Here is a 12442-nt window from a genome sequence, read left to right as displayed (position 1 = left end):
TGGAAGATAGAAAATGGTCTTTCACATATTTAGTTAGCTTAATTCCTAGGTATTTAAGATTCTGTTTTAATAGAATCCTCTATTTTAAAGGGGACTGTACTTACAATTTCTTTCTCATTCATGGAATTATTTGTGTACACTAGTGCTGTAGATTTGTGTTCATTAATTTTGTATCCTGCTACTCTGCCAAAGTCTCCTATGAGCTGCAATAGTCTCTTGACTAAGTCTTTTGGTTCTCCTATGTAGAGAATCATGTCATCTGCAAATAGAGATAATTTCAATTCCTCATTTCTATTTTGTATTCCTTTAATTGCTTTTTCTTACCTAATAGCTCTGGAAGGATTTCCAATACAATACTGAAGAGTAGTGGTGACAGTGGACATCCTGTCTAGTTCCAGATTTGAGTGGGAAGGCTTCCAATCTTTCTCCATTTAGTATGATGCTGGCATTGGGTTTTTCATAAATTGCTTTGATTGTGTTGTTGAATGTTCCTTTTATGCCTATCTTGCTTAGGGTTTTCAACATAAAGTGGTGTTGGATTTTATTAAATGTCTTCTCTGCATCTATTGAGAGGATCATATGGTTTTTATTTTTCAATTTGTTGATGTGATGTATCACATTGTTTTGCGGATATTGAACCATCCCTGCATGCCTGGGGTGAATCCCACCTGGTCCAGGTGAATGATTTTCCTGATGTGCTGTTGGATTCTGTTGGCTAGTATTTTATTGAGGATCTTTGCATCTATGCTCAAGGATATCGGTCTGTAGTTCTCTTTTTCTGTTGTTTCTCTATCTGGCTTTGGAATTAAGTATATCAGCTTTATGGAAAGAGTTTAGAAGGATTACCTGTGTTTCTATTGTTTTATAAAGCTTGTGTAGGATTGGGTAAGTTCCTCTTGAAACATTTGGTAAAATTCAGCAGTGAAGCCATCTGGTCCAGGACTTTTCTGGGTTGGGAGAGCTTCAATTATTGATCCAATCTCAGTGCATGTTATAGGTCTATTTATATTGTTAATTGCTTCTTGATTCAATTTTTGGTGGGTTATATGTGTCCAAAAATCTACCCATCTGCTCTAGTTCTTCTGATTTGTATGCATATAGTTGCTTGTTATAGTTCCTGATGGTTCTTTGTATTTCTGAGATATCTGTTGTTATATCTCCTTTCTTATCTCTGATGCTATTTCTGTGTATTTTCTCCCTCCCTTTTTTTTTTTTTTTTTTTGATTAGTTGGGCTAGTGGGGAGTCTATTTTGTTGATTTTCTCAAGAACCAATTCTTTTGGGGGGAATCCCAGTACCTATAAAACTGTGTCACATAATACAATGTAATTAATAAATAATTTAAAAAAAAAGAAGAACCAATTCTTTGATTGATTGATCTTATGTATAGTTCTCTTGGTCTCTATTTGGTTTATTTCCTCCCTTATTTTGATGATTTCTTTTTTCCTACTCATCTTGGGATTGCTTTGTTGCTGTTTTTCTAGTTCCTTCAGCTGTAAGATTAGCTGCTTTATTTGATGCTTTTCTAGTTTCTTGACATAAGCACTGATTGAAATGAACTTTCCTTTTAGCACCAACTTGATTGTGTCCCTTAAGTTTTGATATGTTGTATTGGTGCCTTCATTTGTTTCATGCAATTTTTAAATTTCCCCTTTGATTTCCTCTCTAACCCATTGCTCACTTAGTAACATATTTTTTTCAGTCTCCATGTGTTTATAAGTCTTCCTGGTTTTTTTGACTGCTTGGTCTCTAGCTTCACGCCTTGATGGTCTGGGAAGATGCATGGTATGATTTTGACTTTTTTAAATTTCCCGAGGCTTGTTTTGTGGCCTATAACATGGAGAAGGGTTCATGTACTGATTAAAAAAAATGTATTCTCTGTCTGTAGGACAAAAGGTTCAGTAGATGTGAACTAAGTCCATTTGCTCTAGAGTTTGGGTGAGTTCTGTCATTTCTTTGCTAAGTTTCTGGTTTTTTGATCTATTGATGTTAATGGGGTATTATGGTCTCTCACTATGATCATATTGGAGTCTATTTCTCCCTTTAAGCCTCTTAATATTTGTTTACTGTAGCTAGATGCTTTGGCATTTGGTGTGTATACATTTATTATGCTGATCTCTTCTTTCTGAATGGATCCTTTGATCATTATGTGGTATCCTTCATCTCTTTTGATGCTCTTCACATCAAAGTCTATATCATCTCATTTAAGAATGGCTACACCTGCACGTTTTTCCTTACTATTTGCTTGGAGTATCTTTTTCCATCCTTTCACTTTCAATTTCCTTTGATCTTTGTTGGTTAGATTTGTCTCCTGTAAGCAGCAAATAGCTGGGTTTTGTTTATTGATCCAGTCCTCTAATCTATGGAATTTGACTGCTGAGTTGAAACAGTTTACATTCAGAGTTATTATGGATAAGGGGCAGTTTGGTCCTGTCATTTTAGTGATGTGTTGTTCTATGATTGAGTCTTCTGTTAGTCTTTTAGTGGGATGTTCTCCACATTTGCCTTTGTTTTTGGTTGTTGCTATTTCTCTCTTTTTTTTTTTTTTCTTTCACGGAAACATCCTTGAGTATCATTTGTAGGGCAGGTTTAGATGAGACAAATTTTTGAAGTCTTTATTGTGAAAAAATTTTATTTCATTTTCAAAGACAAAGGAGAGCTTTGCACGATAAGTTATTCTGGACTGAAAATTTTTTCTCTTTAGAATCTGGAATATGTCACTCAATTCTCTTCTGGCCTGTAGTTTTTCCTCTGAGAGGCCAGCTGTGAGTTTGATTGGGGTTCCTCTATATGTCATTCAATTTTTTTTCACGTGCACATTTAAGGATTTTTTTGTTGTTGTTGTTCAACTGAAGAGAGCTTGATTATCATGTGTTGTGGTGAAGTTCATTTTTGATCAATTCTGTTGGGAGTTCTGTAACCTTTCTCTATATTGTTTTCCAGTTCTTTCCCCTGATTTGGGAAGTTTTCATTTATTACTTCATTAAATATACCTTTAATCCAAACTTCTTTTTCAAAACTTCTGGAACACCCATAACTCTTATGTTGGATCTTTTAATCATATCTTTTAATTCTTGGATACCTGTTATTTAGCATGGCCCAGCTCTGCTTCCAGCATTTTGTTTGTTTCTTCATGGTGACAGAAAATATCTTCCAATTCTGAAATTCTTTCTTCTGCCTCATGCATTCTATTTTTAAGACTCTCCACTGTGCTTTTAATTTGCTCTTCTGTGTTCTTAATTTCTGATATATCAACCTTGATTTGATTCATTACTGGTATTTCTTGTGTAACATATTCCTTAATTTTTTTGAATTTTTGTATATGCTTGTCATTGTGGATCAGAAGCTTTATAATGAGTTTTTTGAATTCTGTGTCCCCCATTTTCTTGATGTCTTCCTCAGTTAACTCTGATGGTGGGGGAAGCTTTTGCTCCTTTGCTGGAGCGTCTTCAGTAACACTTTTAGTGCCTTTGCCTTTTGTTTTACCTTTTGTAGTTGTCTTTCTTGTTGACGGAATCTTCTCTAAGATGTATTATCTACAGGTCTACAAGTTGATTTTTATGTTCAGTCAGTGCCCTGGATTTGGAAAACACAATTGTCCTGAATAATTGCTTTGTCTATGGCACTGATTTTGTAGGTGGTACTGATTTTGTTGACCCTTGCTGGCCGATAAGTCTGAGTGCCTCCTGGAGTTACTTTGGGTGGAATTGGTGGCGTGCCTTGTTGGGGCTGTTTTTTTCTGCAGAGCCTGTGCAGTGCTCTATGATGGAGGTGATTTTGTTCCCAATTTAGTTCTTGGGCAGCTCAGCTGTCCTCCCTTTAGTCTAACAGCGCCTGGTCCTGTGACACTGATATCTGAGCGCTACTGAATCAGCACATGTGCAGTTTACCACCCCTCCTCTTGCAGTTTATCAGTGTTCAGAACTCTTGCTTCTCTGTGCTAGATGGTGCCCATATGGGCACCAACAAAGATCAGGGGCTGTCAGCTGTCAGCCCGAGGGACCACACAGACCTTGCAGGCTGCAAGGCTGGTATTGCTTTTTCTGTAGGCTCAACTCAGTGCAATTAGCTAGTAACAAGCCCACTCTGGACTTTCACTTGAAATCCACCCTTGCTGCCCTGCTACATGAGATGGTGCCAGGCAGAATGCTACTAGACAATTGGGGCTGCTGGCTTTCAGCTCCAGGGACCACACAGACCCTGTAAGGGGTGAAGCTGGTGCTACCCTCCCCACTGGATCAGTTCTGTGTGACAGCCAGAGACTAGCCTCCTCTGGGCCACTCCGTCAACTCCATTCTGTGCCTCACCACACCAGACAGAGCCCTGAGTCTTCTACTCTTTCTCCTCCTGTGGCTGGTCCAAGTCACCCAGTACGACTGGCAGGTCCCAGACTGCACTTGCCTCCCAAACTACCCATGAAGACCCAGGATCCCACCTGGCTGTCACAAAAACTAAGCAGAGGCCACTGCTGGATGTCTGGCTGGCACTGGAAACAGATCGCCAGAGCCTGGATCCCTGGAGCCTGGATCACTGAAGTCTGAGTAGCCACTCGCAGACCACTGGTGGGTTTTTCTGTCCACTGCAACACTGCTCTGCCACCGCCGCCACTTGCCTGTATCCAGCAGGTTTCCAAGTACCTCCCTGCTTACTTCCTGACCCCTATTTTTCCCCTGTAATCTGTCTTTTGTACTTCACCCTGTCTAAAGATTCTCCATCATATTAAACGTATCTGTACCCTATGCTGCCAACTTGCCTCTCTTAAAACTTTATTCTAATTTCTCCTTGCTATTAGTTCAAACCCCTGCTAACATTTCACTAATGAAAATTAAGAGCTAATGAAGATATGTTCATAAACAGATCCAAGAGAATAATACAAATGGTATTTGAAGTTGTATTGGAGTGAGGTGTTGATTAAAATAATTGTAACTGACTATCTGAGCTCTCATTTCTTGCTCATCCATCAATAAACTCCTGAGGTGTTTAAATTAAAAGGGATAGGGGCCCAGCTCCATGGCCTAGCAGCTAAAGTCCTGCCTTGAACATGCCAGGATCCCATATGGGTGTCGGTTCTAATCCTGGCAGCTCCACTTCCCATCCAGCTCCCTGCTTGTGACCTGGGAAAGCAGTCAAGAATGGCCCAAAGCCTTGGGACCCTGCATCCATGGGGGAGATCTGTAATTGTTCCTGGCTCCTGGCTTTGGATCAGTGCAGCACCGGCCATTGCGGTCACTTGGGGAATGAATCATCGAACAGAAGTTCTTCCTCTGTCTCTCCTTCTGTGTATCTGACTTTCAAATAAAACTAAATAAATCTTTTAAAAAATTAAAAGGGATAACAGACTTCCAATACATTTCTTCCAATGAGTAAACATTCATGTAAGGAGATATCTCATGAAGGGACAAAGTTTATTCATTATCTTGGGGAATCTTGTGGCTCCTGTGGTCAGGGTTCTCACTTCTCTTGTCCAGGTTCTTGTCCAAGAGAGTCTGCTCCTACCCACAATATATTTTACCATATACAGAAACCAATTCTTTCCAAGTATCAATATGATATCTAGTGAAACTTTCTCAAAAATGGTATTTCTGAATAACTGACACTACAATTGTTAGGTGGTCCCCAGCACTAGCTGCAGCCACAGGGGAGGCAGACACAGCTTTAAAGATGTGGATGATTTTTTTTTCCTGTCTGTTCTTTCAGCTGCTTTATTCTCTGTATGACCTGCTAGTTTTGTTGCTCCAGCAGTTGTAACATCACCACTTGTCTCAACTGTGCTCTGCCTGGGCTTTGGAACCTGTCTCTCATGGGGTATCTGCCCTATGCCTTACAAAGAACAGAAGACCTGGGTGTTCTTGGAACACACTCTGGCCATGCGCTTTTCTAAGGAGAATGCTAAGCTTTTCTGAGATCCTGGGCCTTTGCCTACATTTGTGTGTGCTATTACCACTATAGGCACTTTTCAGTCCCAACCATGGCGGGGGAAGGTGGAACAAGCATATGTTGATCATTTCCATGGCTTATGGTTTCTAACTTAGTGTTGTCATCATACCCAGGCACCACCCATTGCCAGGGACTGGCTGACACATAGCACCAACATAACTGAATGGTCTTGCACCAGTAGGTGGAGAACACGCTGCAGGCCTGGGTTCTTGATCCCAGGCATTCTAAAAGGGTTATATCAGCCCAAGGTGGATACCCCAGCTCAGAGACTCACCTCTACTCTTAAACTGCCAGCAGCTTTTCTCATAGTACAATCATTTTTACCTTTATCTTGGTCTCAAACTTCTTTCCCAGATATTAGATACTGTTACTCTCTTCCTTATGACTGTCAGAGTCAAGGTCTGTCACTGTTGCTCCCACAACTACTGCAGCCACCACTTTATTCTGCTCAACCCTTCCCCAGAAAAAAGGGAGGTGGAGTATGTGACCCCAGGCTACAGCATCCATTCTCCAAGTTGTCTTTCCATTTTATTTTTTTTCTGAGGTATGTTGAGGGTTCCAGTTTTCTCATTTCTGCCTAAAACTGAACATTAATTTTAGCTCACAGGTGGCTAGGAAGACCCCCTTACAGAACATGTCACTATTTAGGCATCTCCTCAGACATATTCCCAAGTCCATGTATTGTCTTTTCTACATCAGTGGGTGACCCATCTTCCCCAATCCACTTTGGGAAAGTGGGTTTCACGTTTCTAGAGGCTTCCCTGGCCCACAGGGACACAGTCACCAAGTACCACATACTTGTGGCTATCCATTCCTAAATGCCAGAGTGTGCCTGAATCCATTGGTTGTAGTTTCTGAAAATTTACTTTGTCTCATATGGGATTGCAGCTCTTATTTTAAACCCCATATTTGGACCATCAACCATTGTTTCACAAAATGTAGCTCTTGTACCTGGGCATGGCTGAGAAGTGTGCCTTCATGTCATCATTTCAATCCCATTACAGACATCTATCCTACATGACCAGCTTAAGCCTGATGTTTCTCCGGCAACATGACCTCCAAGAAATTCAAAATCCTTACCAAGACTTGAGGAATCTCTTCCACTGATTTCACCTCCTCTGGAGGCTGCAGGAATGCCAAACATTAGAGCTGGGATAACACAGCCTAGTCAGAAGCCACATAACTTCCAACAGGGTACTGGAGGCAACTGAATCATGGTGAGTAGGGCTAAATGTTGGGTCTGAGTTCAGACCTCAGGGATGGAATGACACCTGTTGTTGGAAGCTGCAAGAAAACTCATTCTGCCATATGTAGACAGGACATTTCTCACTCAACCAGCCCCTGGGGAAGACAGAGAAGAGGAGTGATGAAAGTACAAAGGAATTATATCTGCCTGCTTGTGGTGGAGAGAAAAGTGTAGGAAAGAAGTTCACTTGATTCTGACATATGATTGGTTAGAGCAGAGAGCTTGTAACCAGCTTTGTGCTCAGATTCTTAGATGTTTTTCAGACAATAATGGCAGGCAGCCAGTTTTTTATCTGCATAGCATAACTATCAATTTCTGGGCCTGCTGAAGAGTAGAAAATGTATGAACCATTGGGCCTGCCTGGTAGCTACCACACCAGTTGCCATAGATGCACAGATAAGGGAGCAGGATGGTATGGAAACTTGACTAGCATCATCTTCCCAGTTTTCCTCAGCAAGATGGTGCAGCTCTGACTCACTGAACAGGAGAGAAGACAATGCCAAACAAACATGCTAAAATGTTGCTCTTCCGAATATTAAAACCACTTTCTTAGATGTGGGGGCTGTCTGTGAGCAGCTGTCTTAGTGTATTATGAAACTGGAAAATAACACATTTTAATCATTTATAATTTGCCAACTTGAAAAAATGTAATAGAAATCATGAGAAGTTTTCTAAATACTTTTTGGACATTTTACCCATTTGTGACAAAGGCAGAGCAAGACAGGGGAGAGAGAGATTGTCCACCTTCTGATTCACTCCACAAACTCTTGGAATATCCTCCTAGACCAGACTACAGCCAGAAGCTTGGAACTCAATCCATGTCTCCCAGGAGAGTTGGCAAGGATCCAACTACTTTATAATTTATTGCTTCCCAGGGTATGCTTTAACAGGGAGCTAGATCAGAACAAAAGTTGAAATTCCGATTCTGATATTCTAATATAGGATGTTGGTGGTGTCTCAAGTATCATCTAACTACACTAAACAGCTGCAGCGAATATTTTTAAAATAACCCAAGAGCTAAGAGTTTTCATCTCAAGAAAACACCTGAAATCATTATGGGAAAATGTCATAAAATTTCAAGAAAGAGGGATGGTGCTTTGGCTTAACTGCTAATGCTCCTCCCCAAGTGTCAGCATCCCATAAAGGCATCAGTTCATGTCCCAGCTGCTCCACTTCCAAACCAGGTCCCAGTTTGTAGCCTGGAAAAGCAGCAGAGAATGGCTCAATTTCTCCTGTACCCATGTAGGAGAGCCAGATTAGGTTCCTGACTCCTGCCTTTGGATCAACCCAACTCTGGCCATTGTGGCCATTTGGGTAGTGAATCAGAGGATGGAATATCTTTCTCTATGTCTCTCCTTCTCTCTGTGAATTAGCCCTTCTGATAAAAAAGAGTAAATCTTTTCTAAATTACTCTGAAAATACAATCTTCAATTTTAGATACACTCATCAGAAAATGAACTTTCTCAATTACTTAATGAATTCAAGATAATCTTAATACAAAATTAATACAGCATAGTAAAAGTAAAACTACAGTCTCTCATTTAAACATAAATGCAAATCATAAACAAAATTTTGGAAACTTTAATCTAAATATATCTTAAAAATTAATATGACAGCCAATTAACATTTATTCCAGGAATCCAATAGTGGTTTAAAATTCATAGACAATATACTTTAAGTATGTAAGATTTTGGCACAGAAAATCCCATGAACACTAATGAAATTTAAAGAAAGAAATTAATAGCTTGGAAGATTTGATATCACAAAAATGTCAGTTCTCCCTAAACTGATCTTTCCTTTTATTGCAATGACAAAGTCCTGTCAGATTTACATTTCATATTTGGGAATTGATAAAGTGATCCTAAAGTTTGTATGTTACTACAAAGTATCCAACAAACACAAGTATCCAACAAACCCCTGAACAATTACAAATTACTTGCTGGGTTCTATATCAAGTTTATAAAAGCATAATATTTAGGTCAATTTGATATTGGTGTTAGAGTAAGCCAACATATGAGAAAAATCAAATAGGGAGTCCAGAAGTAGAGTTCAAATGCATATTCCACTTGACAATTATAAAAACTAATTTTAATGACTTGAGTATTACTACAAATAACCATATTTTAAGCAAACAACAAAACTATTAAATACACCTTGATAACATTATATGTTCTACCTTTGCCTATACATATGTATCATGATGCATTCAAAGAGCAGAATGCTAAGCTTGTAACTGTTACTAAAGAACTATACTACTGAAATAATATAGGGGAAAATGAAGTGAGACAAATGGGTAAAAATGGGAGAGAATCTCTACCTATAATATTGTATCATGGATTGAAAATAATAATAATAATAAAAATAATTTTAAATGCACAAAAAATAAAAGCAGATGAGAAAAATGAACTTAAGACACAAGTTATACAGGGATATAGAAAAAAAAAACCAATGAGTATATCAAAAGGTTTACAAACACAAAAATAGCCAGAGAAATGCAGGTTAAAACAAAATAAAAACTTTAGTTTTGGGAGAAAGTGAAGCACATTCTATCTTGTCTCTCTCAATGAAAGCTGGCTCTTTAAAGGAAGGAAAATGAAACAGGAATAGGGGGACTTGGGAAGATCAAAATTCAAAGTATCACTGAATTGGTAGTTGGTTTTTCTCCTCTTTCCCCCTTAACATGAATTCAAACATGATTCCCAAAGTTGAAATTGGGATGCAACTGGAGACACCCCTTAGTTCTGGCAGAGAAGACAGAAAAGGATTCCTAAACAACCAGTGAGAGAACAGCAATAGGGGATTTTTGTGTTCTACCCTCTCTATTATCTGGCACCCTATTCCCCATGCAGCACCACAGCAGTGGTATTGGCAATAACATCCAAAGAGAGCCCATTGGGAAAAATGTGATAAAAGAAAAATTTTTTCTCATATCAAAGCTGGGGTTTCAAGAACACACAGCAACCAAATTTGCTTTTTTACTCTCTGTTCTTTCATTGCTTGGCTGCAAATGTGAGCACAGTTTTGAAATTGCTCAACAGAGGATCATAAATAAGTATGAGACTTGCAGCCAGAGGACCAAAATGAAAACTAAAAAAAAGCAATTGACCACCTATACAATAAAAGGTAGAAATACTGTAAAATGTATATTCAGTCCTGTGTATTTGGCATTCTCAGATTCAACAATGTTTTGAAAATACTTGAAAAAATGTGCCTGCATTTGATGTGTCCATACTTTGTCCTTTTGTAACTGTCTAAAGGATAAAATATAGCAACTATTTATTTAAAATTTGCATTTTATTAGGGAGAGAGAGATCTTCTACTATCTATTGATTCACTCCTTAAGAGCCTACAACAGCTGGAACTAGGCCAGTCCCGACATGCAGACAGGAACTTCATAAAAGTCTCAGCTGTGGGTATCATGAATCCAAGTAGTTGAGCCATCATATTCTGCCTCCCAGGACACCTGTTAGTAGGGGCCAGATCAGAAGCAGCTGCAGAACGCAAACCCAGGCACTCCAAATATTAAATAAAGACATCCTAGGTGGCATTCTAAACACATTACAACACAGTTTGATGCCATTTGTAAAAGTATTTAGAACATATGTGAACTAGCATATTAGGATACAATAAGAAATCATTTGGTCTTTGGTCCCAGCTAACTGCAGAAGAGATTTTAAAATCCCTGAAAATTCTAAGTGATAGTGATGAGAGGAGTCTTTTTGAAAACTCATAATAAGCCCCTCTAAGTCATACCTAAGTGTATGGTTCAAGTTGCAATGACTAATCATTAAATCAAGCATCTCTATGTAATGAGAGCTCCACATACAAAAAAAAAAAAAATCCTAAGCACCAAAGTTGGAAAGTTTCTGGGTTGACTACTCCATCAAGGTACTGTTTCTGGTGGCATACCAATGGAGCCATGAAAGATTTGCATCCCTTCTCCCATACCTTACCTAAAATATCTCTTCCTTGTGGCTGTTTCTGAACAGGTGTCTATTATTACAAACTGCTAACAGCTTCTATAAGCTATTCTAGAAAATTGTTGAAACAAAGTAGAGGATTGTATGCCTACGAACCTCATAGCTGGTCAGTCAAAATTAAGTTTGATTCATGTTCACAGTTAACATCTGCAGTGACTATGGTCTTGTGGGACACAATGCTTAAATGTGCACTGTTGGCACTAATGTCAGGTACTTAGAGTCACAATTGAATTGAATTGTATGACACAAATTGGTGTCCAGATAGCTACAGAAAAAAAAAGCATATATTTTAGAAGCATATATATATATTTTAGAATCAGATGCGCTATAAAAACAGCTCAGAGATTAGAACAATATTTGGATGCATGTTGTGATTAATTTAAACAATCATTATATGTTTATATATGTGCAGTGATAATTTAGTAGTAAAATAAATTATGGAAAAATGTAATGAAACACAAACCTAAAGAGAAAAGTAGCAAGATGGCCTATTTTCCTCTAATAATGTCAACAATTACACAAAACACAAAGCTGTAAACATTAATTGATAGAAAACATAGATCAAAAAGCAGTTGGGCTAAATATAATTTCAGAGAAAGACTGGATCAAAAATAAGACTGCTATATTTTCTGTGTGAGAAATCCATCTTGAATATGAAAATGTAAGTTAAAAGGAAAAAGAATAAGATGCTAAACAAACACGAACTAAAGAGAAGTAAGTCCATTTACAATTGTAAAACACAAAGTAGACTTGAGAACAAAGGATATTATCAGAAATAAACAGGGGTGTTACACACATATTGTGAGTTCAGCTCATCAATGAGATGTTAAAATCCTACATGTATCTATATCTAACAGTAGGAGTTGAAAAGCACTTGGAATGCTGGCATCACCTTGTTGGAATGGTTGAGTTTGAGTCAAAGTTCCATTCCTGTTTCCAGCTGCCCACTAAAGCATACCCTTGTTGGCAGCCAGTAACGGCTTGAGTAATTGGGTTCCTGACTCTCATGTTGGGGACTTGGATTGATTGCCTAGCTTCTAGCTTTGGATTGCACCAGCCCCAGCTATTGCGGCCAGGTAGGGAGTGAAATAATGGAATGGAGATCTAATCTGTGTGTCTGTCCTTTTTGGCCCCTTTAAAATTAAATAAACTTAGAAACAGATGTAACATAAAAATGAGTAAAATTGAAAACAAAAATATAACTACATTTATAGTTTCAGACTTTATGACTTAATCTAATCAATAAAATAAGTAGAGAACAAACCAGTTACTATGTATAA

Source organism: Ochotona princeps, chromosome 1, assembly GCF_030435755.1.
Source record: "Ochotona princeps isolate mOchPri1 chromosome 1, mOchPri1.hap1, whole genome shotgun sequence".
Lineage (NCBI taxonomy): Eukaryota > Metazoa > Chordata > Mammalia > Lagomorpha > Ochotonidae > Ochotona > Ochotona princeps.
This window is presented reverse-complemented; position numbering follows the sequence as displayed.